The following is an 11,711-nucleotide window of genomic DNA, read 5'->3' on the forward strand; positions in this document are numbered from 1 at the left end:
AATCTTCATATCATAATTTCTAGGACAAACATAAAGAGATATAGTCTAAGCATCAATAGATGAGCCTAAAAAAAAAGTCAATAGAGGAGCTAAAACAGAATACTAAAAGCTATTTATCCAAGGAAAACAGAAAAATAGGACTAGAGAAATATATATATTTACATTGTATATAAACATATATATGTATCACGAGGAATAATATATACTTATTAGAGGAATATATATGTATCATATGTAGCTCAAAAATATGGCATATGTAGCTTGATTTCCTTCCTCTTGGGAGCAAGCTTTTCCATAGAACACGTGAGTTACCATCTGTTCCTCCAATCTTCAGTCTTACTGAGATAAGACTCAGTAGGTGGTGGGATCCTAAACCAGTTCAACATTGCCTTATTGGGAGGCAATAAGTGAATACGCCCATCAGCTATCACACTACATGACCGTCCCCAATTTAGTGACATCAATAATAAAAATGATATTTTAGACTCCTATTTACTCTATTATTTTATATTCCAACATATATAACCCCTGGTGGAATGTAGGGATGCTGGTTATTATGGGTCTCCTTGGAAATTCCAGAACCTATCTGATAATGATTTGTAAAGATTCTGCAAAATGGGAAGCAATACAGTAGAGTGATTAAAATGGAAGGCTTTGATACCAGTCTATTATAATTTTAATCCCCATTTTAGTCCTTCCTCGTGGTGTCCTTAGGCATTAAATCTCTTTGCCTCAGTGTTCTCATCCGTAAAATGTGGGGAAGAACAGTGCCTGCCTTATAGGGTGATTTTGTAGGTTATATGAATTACTAGGTGGGACACTTGGAATAGTGCCTAGTATGTTGTCAGTAACTGGTAAATGTCTACTACCATTACCAAATTTTATAGTGTGGTCACATACAATATTTGTATTTGAGTAAGCACTTAAGAACTCATAGCTCTTATCATCACCACTTTAGCGGCCAATACAGAAGAGATATTTGTGTTATTTAGGATAAGTAGGCAGAGTATATGGATATGCTACAACAAGTAGACCCAAATAGTCAGTGGCTCAGAGAAGAAGTTTATTTTGCACTCTTGTAACAGTCCCGAGAAGTGAAGATTTACACGCGCATAAAATCTGTACCTGAAGGTTTATATCAGCCTTATTCATAATGGCCCCAAATTAGAAACAACAAAGATGTTTTTCAGCAGGTGCATGGCCAAACAAACTGTTATACATCATACCATGGATTGCTATTCAGTAATAAAAAAGCAGGAACTATTAATACACCTAACTGGGATCAATCTCCAAAGAATCATGCCGAAAAAAAAAAAAAATCCAAAAAGGTTATATTCAGTATGATTCTGTTGATAACATTCTTGAAAAGACAAAATTATAGAAATGGAAAACTAATGGTTGCCAAGGGTGACAGAGGGGTGGCAGTGAAAAAAAAAGTGGGTGTGGCTATAAAAGGGCAACGTGAGGGATCCATGTGGCCGTGGGAATGTTCTGTAATTACTTCATCAGTGTTAATATCCTGGCTGTTTTATTGTACCATAGCTTTGCAAGATACTACTATGGAGGAGAACTGGGAAAAGTACACTCTGGGTGTCTGTATTATTTCTTACAACTGCATATGAATCTGCAATTATCTCTAAAGAAACAGCTTAATTAAAAAATCTCATGATTTATTTCCTAAAAATAAAACAACAAAAGGGTAAAAAACATAACTTGCATGCTTAACTCCTACCTGATTTTAAAAGACAGTTCAAGGGGCGCCTGGGTGGCTCAGTCCGTTAAGCGTCCGACTTCAGCTCAGGTCACGATCTCGCGGTCCGTGAGTTCGAGCCCCGCGTCGGGCTCTGGGCTGATGGCTCAGAGCCTGGAGCCTGTTTCAGATTCTGTGTCTCCCTCTCTCTGCCCCTCCCCCTCCCCCGTTCATGCTCTGTCTCTCTCTGTCTCAAAAATAAATAAACGTTAAAAAATTAAAATAAATAAATAAATAAATAAAAGACAGTTCAAAACTGTGTCTTAGAAGAAGAAAACTCCTCACCGGGAAGCTTATCCTCAATGAAGAAATATAAACACATTTGGGTTTTTTGTTTTTGTTTTTGTTTTTTAGAGTTTATTTATTTTTGAGAGAGAGAGAGAGACAGAATTTGAGCAGGGGAGGGGCAGAGAGAGACGGAGTCACGGAATCTGAAGCAGGCTCTAGGCTCCGAGGCATCAGCACAGAGCCTGACGCGGGGCTCAAACTCACGAACCGCGAGATCATGACCTGAGCTGAAGTCGGACACCTAACCGACTGAGCCACCCAGGCGCCCCAGCTATTCTCTCTTATCCCCTCTTCAAGGAAACAATGATAATAGCTAATATTTAGGGAAGGAACACTGTTGTCATCCTTCACTTAATCCTCCATTGACTCCTCTGAGACAGTTACTAATATTATCTTTATTTAACACACACAAAATTGAGGTTTACAGACGCTGTATAATACCCTAGGGTCATGCAGCTAGAAGAGGCAAAATTTGAACCCCGTTTGCTGGAGCTCCTACTTCCCAGCACTAATCTATCTCCAGAAAAAAATGGCATTCCCCACCTGAGTACACCGTCAAGCTCTATTCTGGGCAACATCTTGACTCTGCTTAACCACGTGAACCACGGGATTGGCAGGAAGGATTACTAAATCCTTCTGTTTCAGGTGTTCTCCCATGGTAGCTACTTGCTAGCTTTTCAGAGTAATGATCAGATTGTAGAAATAAAACCCTCTAACAGGTTGGACTCTGGTTTGCAACCGTGGGCACAATTCCTACTCCACTGGTCCGAACTCTGTGACCCTAAGTAACAGTTTCCTTAGTTTTCTTCATCTCATTTTTACTCTTTGCAAAACAGGGCTAATAATGGTACCTCTATCTAAAAGTTGTATCCGAAATTTATGATTGGACCTAAGTCTACCAATAGTCGGGTGCATGGAGCATTTCCTTGTTGAGTTTTGCACAAGGTAAAAAATGGATCGTGTCGTTTTCACAAGATTCTCAAAACCCTAAGTACCTTATAATCACACCTCCATTAACTAGCCTCCTTTCCAGACTAAACTGTCCTAATCTTGGAAATCTTGCTTCCTTTGGAGCTAGAATCACAAGTACCAAAGTAGAAAGAAAAACACTCTCTTCATCATTTATGAGGAAAAGTGCTTGCAAAGTGCTCGTTCTCAGCAGAGCCCTTCCTGTGGAAAGATTGAAAAATCAAGGCAGAGAAGTTCAAAGACTCAGAGCCGCCGAATAAAAACAAAATCCCTTAAAATTACACTGATGGTTCTTCCAGATAAGCAGGTAATTCTTCGAGGTAATTTGGAGAGAATTCAACAGTGTTTATTACAGGTTCACTTAAGAAAGCCAAACATTCAGCCCTAAAAGCAATTTCAAAGCAGAACTCTAAACAGTATTTTAAAATAGGGATGAAATTATGTGTACAATCTTACCTCCCAGGGGTTTTGAAGGATTAATGAGGGGAAAATAGAAGCTTTGGGGGGAATGACAGGAAATTTAAGAAATTCACCATAAATGGGACAGTTGGATGGGATATAATGTCCGTAATGTGATTTTTAATAGACATTAAATAAATACCTGTAGGTAGATTGACTTTCTGCCCAAAGGTACCACAACATTTGGGGAGGCATGATCAACTAGAGCTAGAATTACTATAGAAAATGGAAACTGATTTAAGCACACATTAATTGTTTTTCCTCTTTGATTCTAAACGTCGAGTCTTAGTATTTATCCTAAAAGAATATCTCAATAATTTCTTGAGGTTGTAAGTCAGGCTATTGTATTTACTGAGAAAATACATACAAAATATCAGATTTTATAATACTTTCTATGATATACCACAGTAAGTGCCTCTAATGGGGAAAAAAGCAACATCATTCTCCAATTAGGATAGAAAATATGAAAATATTCAGCATTCTTAATAATGATAAACAGACAATGGGTGACTCTAAGGCCTTTCATAACTATGAAATATGGATATATTATGTTATTCTAAGGCTTCATGTGAGTTTTTCCGGGGAAGATTGAAAAGTGGGATGGGCTCCTCTCTTAGGAATACTGTGGGGAACCCCCAAGACTCTGATCTTTCTGGAAGCCACTGTTTCAAGGCCTTTCTTCTGCATCTTACTTTTGTAGTAATTGCCCTTAGAAAGTCATCTCTCCATACACATGGAGCGACATGGTGGTTGTTGGTCTATGCTTTACCAAGGGCAGTTGTATATACCAGTTTGAGTCAAGGCTTTGGACCTAAAGGCCTGAGCTCCATCTTCTTTGAAGTCAGGGGTTTAGAGTCAATATAGTATAGTCAGAAGCACCCACACTTGGGAATCGAAGTGATCTGGATTTGAATCCATCCTCAAGACTTCACCAGGTATACAGTGTTAGACAAGTTACTTACCTCTTCATCTCTAGTGCCTCACCTTCAGGATGGGTAAAGTAAGCACTTCCATAGCAAGGTTGTTATAATGAAGACTGTGGTATCTGTGTCATTGTTGATATGGTGGTTGTCATTGTTCCAGACCAAAACACTTAGCCTGTGGAGGTATTGTAAACACCACATTGACCTTGAGCAATAGATTAGTGACAGTGTTGTCCTAGAGTTGGCACTTTCTCCCAAAAAATGAGCTTATTTTTCTTCCAGTGCCTGACTTACTGGTTGGTTCCTTCCTTCCTTCCTTCCTTCCCTCCTTCCTTCCTTCCTTCCTTCTTTCCTTATGTTCCTTACTGGTTCCTTACTTACATAACCATTTTTGTTGTAGAACCACTATGTTTTGAAGCTTGTCCAAGGTCAACTTGCCAACAGTGGTCACCAAATATGAGGACGCCACTACATCAATAATTTATTGCTTTTCTTTTATCACATTTATCATATATAAGTATATATATAAGTATATTTAAGTAATATATAAGTATATTTTCAGAAAAGAACGCTTAATCCATATAGACTCAAAGTTTAGAATTTTACAATATGAGATGCCTCTTTCATTTTAAGTGCATGTTGGGTTTTTTCAGTTTTTTAAATTGGCCTGATTGCAGTGAAGCATTCTTATATCCATGTGCTGTACTCAATCACAGGAGTGATACATCAGAGCTATATTATTTCTCTGTGGGAAGAATGTTGGGGATCCTGATAATCACTTCACTTGAAGAGATTCCATTTTAGAAGAGTTTTTCCTTCCACTTAATTAAATAAGAGGAAAGTATAATTAAGAGGTGTTTCTCAAAGCATTGTGAATTTTGGAACAAGATTCTCAAGAATGAAACATTTATGACAGCTCTCAGAACGGTAGGTGAAAAGAAAATTGCTTGATAATTGTGTGCTTATTTAAAAGTTACTTTTTCTCCATACTTCAATATCTCATTTTGTTAGGATGTATGCTGAATGCCTGGAGTCTTTCTTTTGCAAAAGAAAAAAAAAAATCTTGTTGAAGGAATAATATTCCCTGGGATAAGACCCAGCACTGCTAACTACTCCATAAAGAGATCAAAAAAAGGAAATCAAGGCAAAATCAAAGGGGAGACACGTGGTTACCAACATCATGGATCCCACTAACATCGTTTCACATAAAATATCATTGTCTTTTGTCTAGGAGAAAATTAGTTTTGGAATTAACTGTTATCTAAACTCCATTTCTTATTTTGCTATGGCTTCCCTGGGTGCCCATGAAAAATACAGTTTGTCTTTTGTACTTGTATAGTTTTAACAACTATGAAATTATTTAATAATTTTAATGGATTTTCTGGTAGTTATCTACTGCTGCATAACAACCTGCACCCAAACTTAGAAGCTAAAAACAGCTAACATTTATCATGTCACAGTTTCTGAGAGTACATGTCTATGGAATCTAGATATGGCTTGTTTGGGTGACTTTGCCTCAAAGTCACTCAAAGGCTGTAATAAAGGTGTACAGCTGGACCTGCCATTTCATCTGAAGGCTCAACTGAGAGAGAGTCTACTCCTAAGCTCACCCATATGGTTGTTGGCATGATTCAATTCCTTCCAGACTATTGGATTGAGACCCTTACTTCTTTGCTGTCTGTTGATTGGTGGGATCACTTTCAGTCCCTTGCCATGTGGGTGTCTCCACAGGGCAGATCACAACGTGGCATCTACGTTCCAGCAGAGTGAGCAAATGAGAGAGTAAGGACAGTTTGCAAGAGAAAAACCACTGATCTCAGAAGTGACATCCTGTTACTTTTGTCATGTTTTATTCGTGAGAAGCTAACTTCTGGGTCCAGCCATACTCCAGAGGAAGGGGTTATACACGGGTGTGACCAGAGGGGACAGGGATTGTTAAGGCCATCCTGGATGCTGCTTTCCATAGACTTAGTCATAGCCAATCTCAAGGGTCACAGAGAACCACGCATCTAGACCATAAGAAGTCTCTGAAATTTCACCCTTTCCCTTACATAGGACAACATTTATTCATTCATTCAAAACCACATACATTTTCTTTTCATTCACTCATTTGGAAATATTTACCGTGTGCCTGCTATTTACAAGGTACTGTGGAGAGTGGTTCACAAAGGCCAAAGAAGTGAACATTCAGGTAGCAAAAAAATACCCTTTGATAGTGAAGCTGCCTTCTTTGTTGAAGTGTAAAACACCGTAGGGTGAACAGATGGCGAGAAGGCAGAGGTGGAGCAGGAGTGTATCCACAGCCCCGCCACTCTTCTATCAGTGGAAACCTTGGAAAGGGCTCTGGAATGGGAAGGATATCGTCTGCCTGCGTTAAACCACGATTAGGGAAGCTTTCGAAGAAGTTCTCAACACTGTTCTTGGGTAAATGCAAGGTGCCATCCGGTTAGTCACTCTTTTCCGGGGCCCAGATGGTGGCCTGTGGTTCCTGTATACTGGGAAGTGGGGGTAACAATCTCCCCCTGGCACGTTGCCCAACACTGTTTCTTGTATTGCACTGTTATCTAAATCCAGACTTCTTACTTGACTTCTGTATGCGTCCTCCGGTCTTCCCCACTAGGAAACCGATTTAGGAGGAACAAACCTAGGATCATCAGTCGAAGGGCTTCTAGGGGCACAATCTTACGCATGTCCTCTTTTGGATTCTTTTCTTCCCCTCTGGCTCTCCTTGAGTTTTGGGTTAACCTTTCCCTCTCAAACCTTTTTCTCCATGAAGACATGGATTCCTTTCTGTCATGCTTTGCCCGAACTGAGCCTCTGCTCCTGCAACAGCCCTCACATGTGGGGCAGTGGGCACCAGGGCCTCTCCCAAGAAGGAAGAAAAGAAGAAATATTCTGCCAGCCAGAGAGCGCTCACAGGCCCTTCCAGAAGCACAAACATAGGCTGACCCCTTTGCCTATTCTTTCGGTGCTTTTCAGTGTTTCTCTATTTAAACACAGGGACCTAGGTCTACTATGATAGCAGTAGGTATTTTAATGCTCAAATATCTTTATCCACTTTGGGAATGCGTTTCCTGTTTTGACTTGTTCTCTAAATATATATAATTTTTAAATTATAGGTTTACGTCAGAAGGACAATTTAGTCAAATATAACTTTCTTCATGAAACACGTCCTGGTTGTAGCACATAAACTGTGGAATGTGAGCAGGCTCAGAGAACGCACGGATCAAGTCACCGTCTCCCCCATGCCCCTGTGCCAACATTTTAAAAACCTATCTCTTTTCTTTCCTATAGCAACTAAATCTATAAAAGGAGCTGCTCTGCAAGCATATGTAGTAGGGACTCAAACCTTAACTGATATCCCCCAAATAGAAAAGCAAAAATCAAAATTTGGTCAGAGATATAGAAAATTCCTTGAGCAGGAAGAACTTTTAGGTCAAGAGCAGCGGATGCACTTCACCTACCATCCCTTAGACCGTTTGCTTAGTGGGCGCCTGAGTTTCTAAAGGGCAGAGTGGAAAGGTGACATCTTGGAGAGCTGGGCTGTGTTACTCATCCTGCGCTTGTACATCAAGGCAACCCAAGAGCCTTTCTTTTTCTGCATCTCCCTTTATCTCTAGAGTGTCCATTTGTGAAGCCAGAGGAGGAGTACTTTTCCTTGGAACCTAAAATCATAGGTTTTAAAATTGAGAGCCCTTACCTCAGATTAGAAAACAACAAAATGCCGTAAGTGGATTTGTTTACTAAAGGTTAAATCCAAGCAGAAACATTTAAATAGGTTGAGATATAGAGAACACAGACTGAAGGATAGATTTACACTATGCTGTAGGTTGGGTTTCCTGGAAATAGATTTTGAGATGGAGATTTGTATGCAAATGGCTTATTTGGGGAGTGCACGCTGGGGAAGGATACCTGAAAGAGACAGGAGGGAAAAAGAACTTGGCAAAGGAGGAAGCAGGGCTCCAAGGTAGTAGTAACGGAGGGCTCAGCGGGTCTCACAGGGAGCACTGGAGCTGGGTGGCCCTTCACAGTTGTCACAAACCGGGCATAGGGGCATAAGTAAGGGTTAGGGCCTATAATCCCTTCTGCACTTTCCTCACACTTTGCCATTGCGCTGCCCTAATGACAAGGGAGAAGGGGAGACATCTTGGAAAACACAGCTCCTTTTACGCTGAGGGTAGTTCCCTAAGAGGAACTTGGCTGTGAGCCGAGGGCAGCCCACACGCCCCGGCTGCTGAGGGAAGGATTACCTAGTTCCAGGGTTGGGGATGGGCGAAGCTCTATTTTAAACTGAGAAAAAGAAGATCAGACAAAAATCTGGGACTTGAGACAGAAAAAGAGTGAATGTTTATGTATTTTTACTTTATTATATATTATTTTATTACTGTATATTCTATAATATTTAACTATTATATGTATTATTAAAAAATTAAACAGACTAAATCAAAGTAACTAAAAAGTAACTCATAGGTGGGTAGAAAGGAATCAGAAAACTCCAGCGATGTAGCTTTCTGTTGAACATAGGCAGCTTCCAAACCATCCACCACAATCAAAGGAGAACTTTAATAGCGGGATGTTGTTAACAACGGTGGATAAAGTGGATGATTTCTGAATAACGTGCATGTGTCCTTCCAAACAATTGGTCAACAGGAAGATACTTCTTTTCATGCTTGAATTTGGAGAGGTCAGTGAGATGCAGGGGATATAACAATGACCTCAGGATGATTTACAGAGAGACTTCATGAGCATCTGACCAATGGCATGAGTAGGCACATTCACACACTCAGAATTTCCAGTATTTGCAGCGATTTATGCCAAACACTTAGAAACAGAAAAACATCAGCAGTGAAAGAGTTGATGAAGTCTGTGTCATTGGGCAGAATGCTTCTGGATATGTAAAAGTTTTGACTCTTAGTAATTACAGACAACTAGATGTGGAACTCTTATATTGGTAAACCAGGCACAAGACCTGTATAGGACCGTTAAGAAGCAGAGGCCAAAGAGCGCTGTGGATCAAAGAAGATGGGGGAAGGGTGTGTGGGCCCAGCTAAGCCAGGCACCATTGGAAGTGGTCCCTGGGAAGGAAATGCATAGAAAGCATAAGTTGGCAGCCTTCATTTAGCTATTGTGGTTTTTACCTTTTATATCCCATATACAGTATGATTTCTTTCATAAAGGACATGTAGTTCTTCTCAATGAATCTCTTAGTGTTTTTCTTAGAGTCTCAAGTAAAAAAAAAAACAAAAACTTTTGGGGCAAGGGGTGGTAAAGAGTAGGTAAATTCACCCAACTTTTGTTGTCACTGTTCTGGTTTCTCAATGGGCAGACCAGAAAAACAGCATCCTTTAGAAAATGCCTCTGCAGAATGGATTTATGGGTGTGCCAATTGCTTATAATGTAATATCTTCACATACCCCATCTGAAGGGTAAAGAAAAGCAGGGCTATGTATTGGAAGCAAGTATAATTCTTTTTTTTTTTTAATTTTTATTTTAAACAGAGAGAAAACATGAGTGGGGGAAGATGGAGAGAGAGAAAGAATCGTTTATTTATTTATTTATTTATTTAAAATTTTTTTTTTCAACGTTTATTTATTTTTGGGACAGAGAGAGACAGAGCATGAACGGGGGAGGGACAGAGAGAGAGGGAGACACAGAATCGGAAACAGGCTCCAGGCTCTGAGCCATCAGCCCAGAGCCTGACGCGGGGCTCGAACTCCCGGACCGCGAGATCGTGACCTGGCTGAAGTCGGACGCTTAACCGACTGCACCACCCAGGCGCCCCTATTTATTTTTTTTTTTAACATTTGTTTATTGTTGAGAGACAGAGACAGAGTATGAGCAGGGGAGGGGTAGAGAGAGGGAAACAGAATCTGAAGCAGGCTCCAGGCTCTGAGCTGTCAACACAGAGCCCGACATGGGGCTTGAATCCACGAACCCTGAGATCATGACCTGAGCCGAAGTCGGACGCTCAACGGACTGAGCCACCCAGGAGCCCCGAGAGAGAGAATGTTAAGCAAGCTCCACACTCAGGGTCAAGCCCAACATGGGGCTCGAAATTCGATGGAGACTGAATTTCAAAGGCAAGGTCATATTAGAATAAAAATTGCCCTGGACCTGGAATCAGAAGACCTGGCTCTGGGTTCCAGCTCTACTCCTTCTCCCTGATGTCCTCTGGTGGCCACTGGTGTCCTGTGCCTACCCCTTGAATGGGATGCCATTGCTGGCCTTGCAGTATACGTAGGGATGAAATAAAAATGGAAACTCAAAAAGGGTTCTGTAAACTGCAGAGCTCAATGCAAAATGTTATGTGTCACGGTACCCCTTTACCTTTGTTTCCAGGGATGTTTGCTGAACGAGTTGTGATGGATATTGATAATCACATGGGGGAGTGAGGAGGTAAGAAGGTCCCTTCTGCACTTTAGGATTAGCCCCATTGCCCTAGATCTCCTCCCTGACTTAGCATTTGTAGACATAATGTGGAACAATGAAATGTGTGAGCCTGAGGTTCCAACACTTTGGCCAGTTGTTATTCTCCCTGGAGATCGTATTTCCAGTTTTATGTTTTACACACAGGATCCTGACCTGGAAGGGGGACCTGGCCTAGCCCCTGGCTTTCTGTTCCTCCCTGTTAGAACAGGCCTCTAGGCAGATAGCGGGGAGAGGGCACACAGGCACAGAGGAAGGGCTGAAAAGGAGCAGGGAGTCCCCACAGACAAACATCCACACTGTAATTTGGGTCCTCAAAGCTTTGAGGCAGGAGATCTAGTCCCATTATTTTGTGGGCAGGAAGGAATGCCAGGAAGCAGAGAAGGCAAAGGAATTTTCTACAAGTTTTTCAGTTCTGATCCCAAAACAAAGGGCGAGAAGGCTCACTTTGAAATATTTGTACCTTTTAACTCCTGACATTTCACATTCACAACAATTAGCCATTCACAAACTTCCCTTCCCAGAATCGTTTAAATGTAAAAGCTATTATTATTATCTCTACACCTCTCGTGTTTCAGGCTGTCAAGGCAGCCTCAGAGGTATTAGGGCTAGAAAAAAAGCTAGAGCTAGATCTCTGCTCTAATCAAAGACAGAGGCAAGGCCTGTTCCTTGAGAACCCCTGCTCCTCCAGAGAGCCCTGCACTGCCTAAAGTAACATCATTCCTCTCTACTGGGTGAACCTCAGAAAGTGTCCAAGCCTGGAGGCCGAGTCCTGGGTTCTAACCTAGCTCTGTGTGGTGAACTCTGGGCCACTTCTCTTTGGTTCGGTCTCCTTGGCAATGTAAAGCATTGGATTAGATTCCAATAGTGGTTCTCAAACTTGGTTGCCCAGGAAA

The sequence above is a fragment of the Leopardus geoffroyi genome, chromosome B4 (genome assembly GCF_018350155.1).
Source record: "Leopardus geoffroyi isolate Oge1 chromosome B4, O.geoffroyi_Oge1_pat1.0, whole genome shotgun sequence".
Lineage (NCBI taxonomy): Eukaryota > Metazoa > Chordata > Mammalia > Carnivora > Felidae > Leopardus > Leopardus geoffroyi.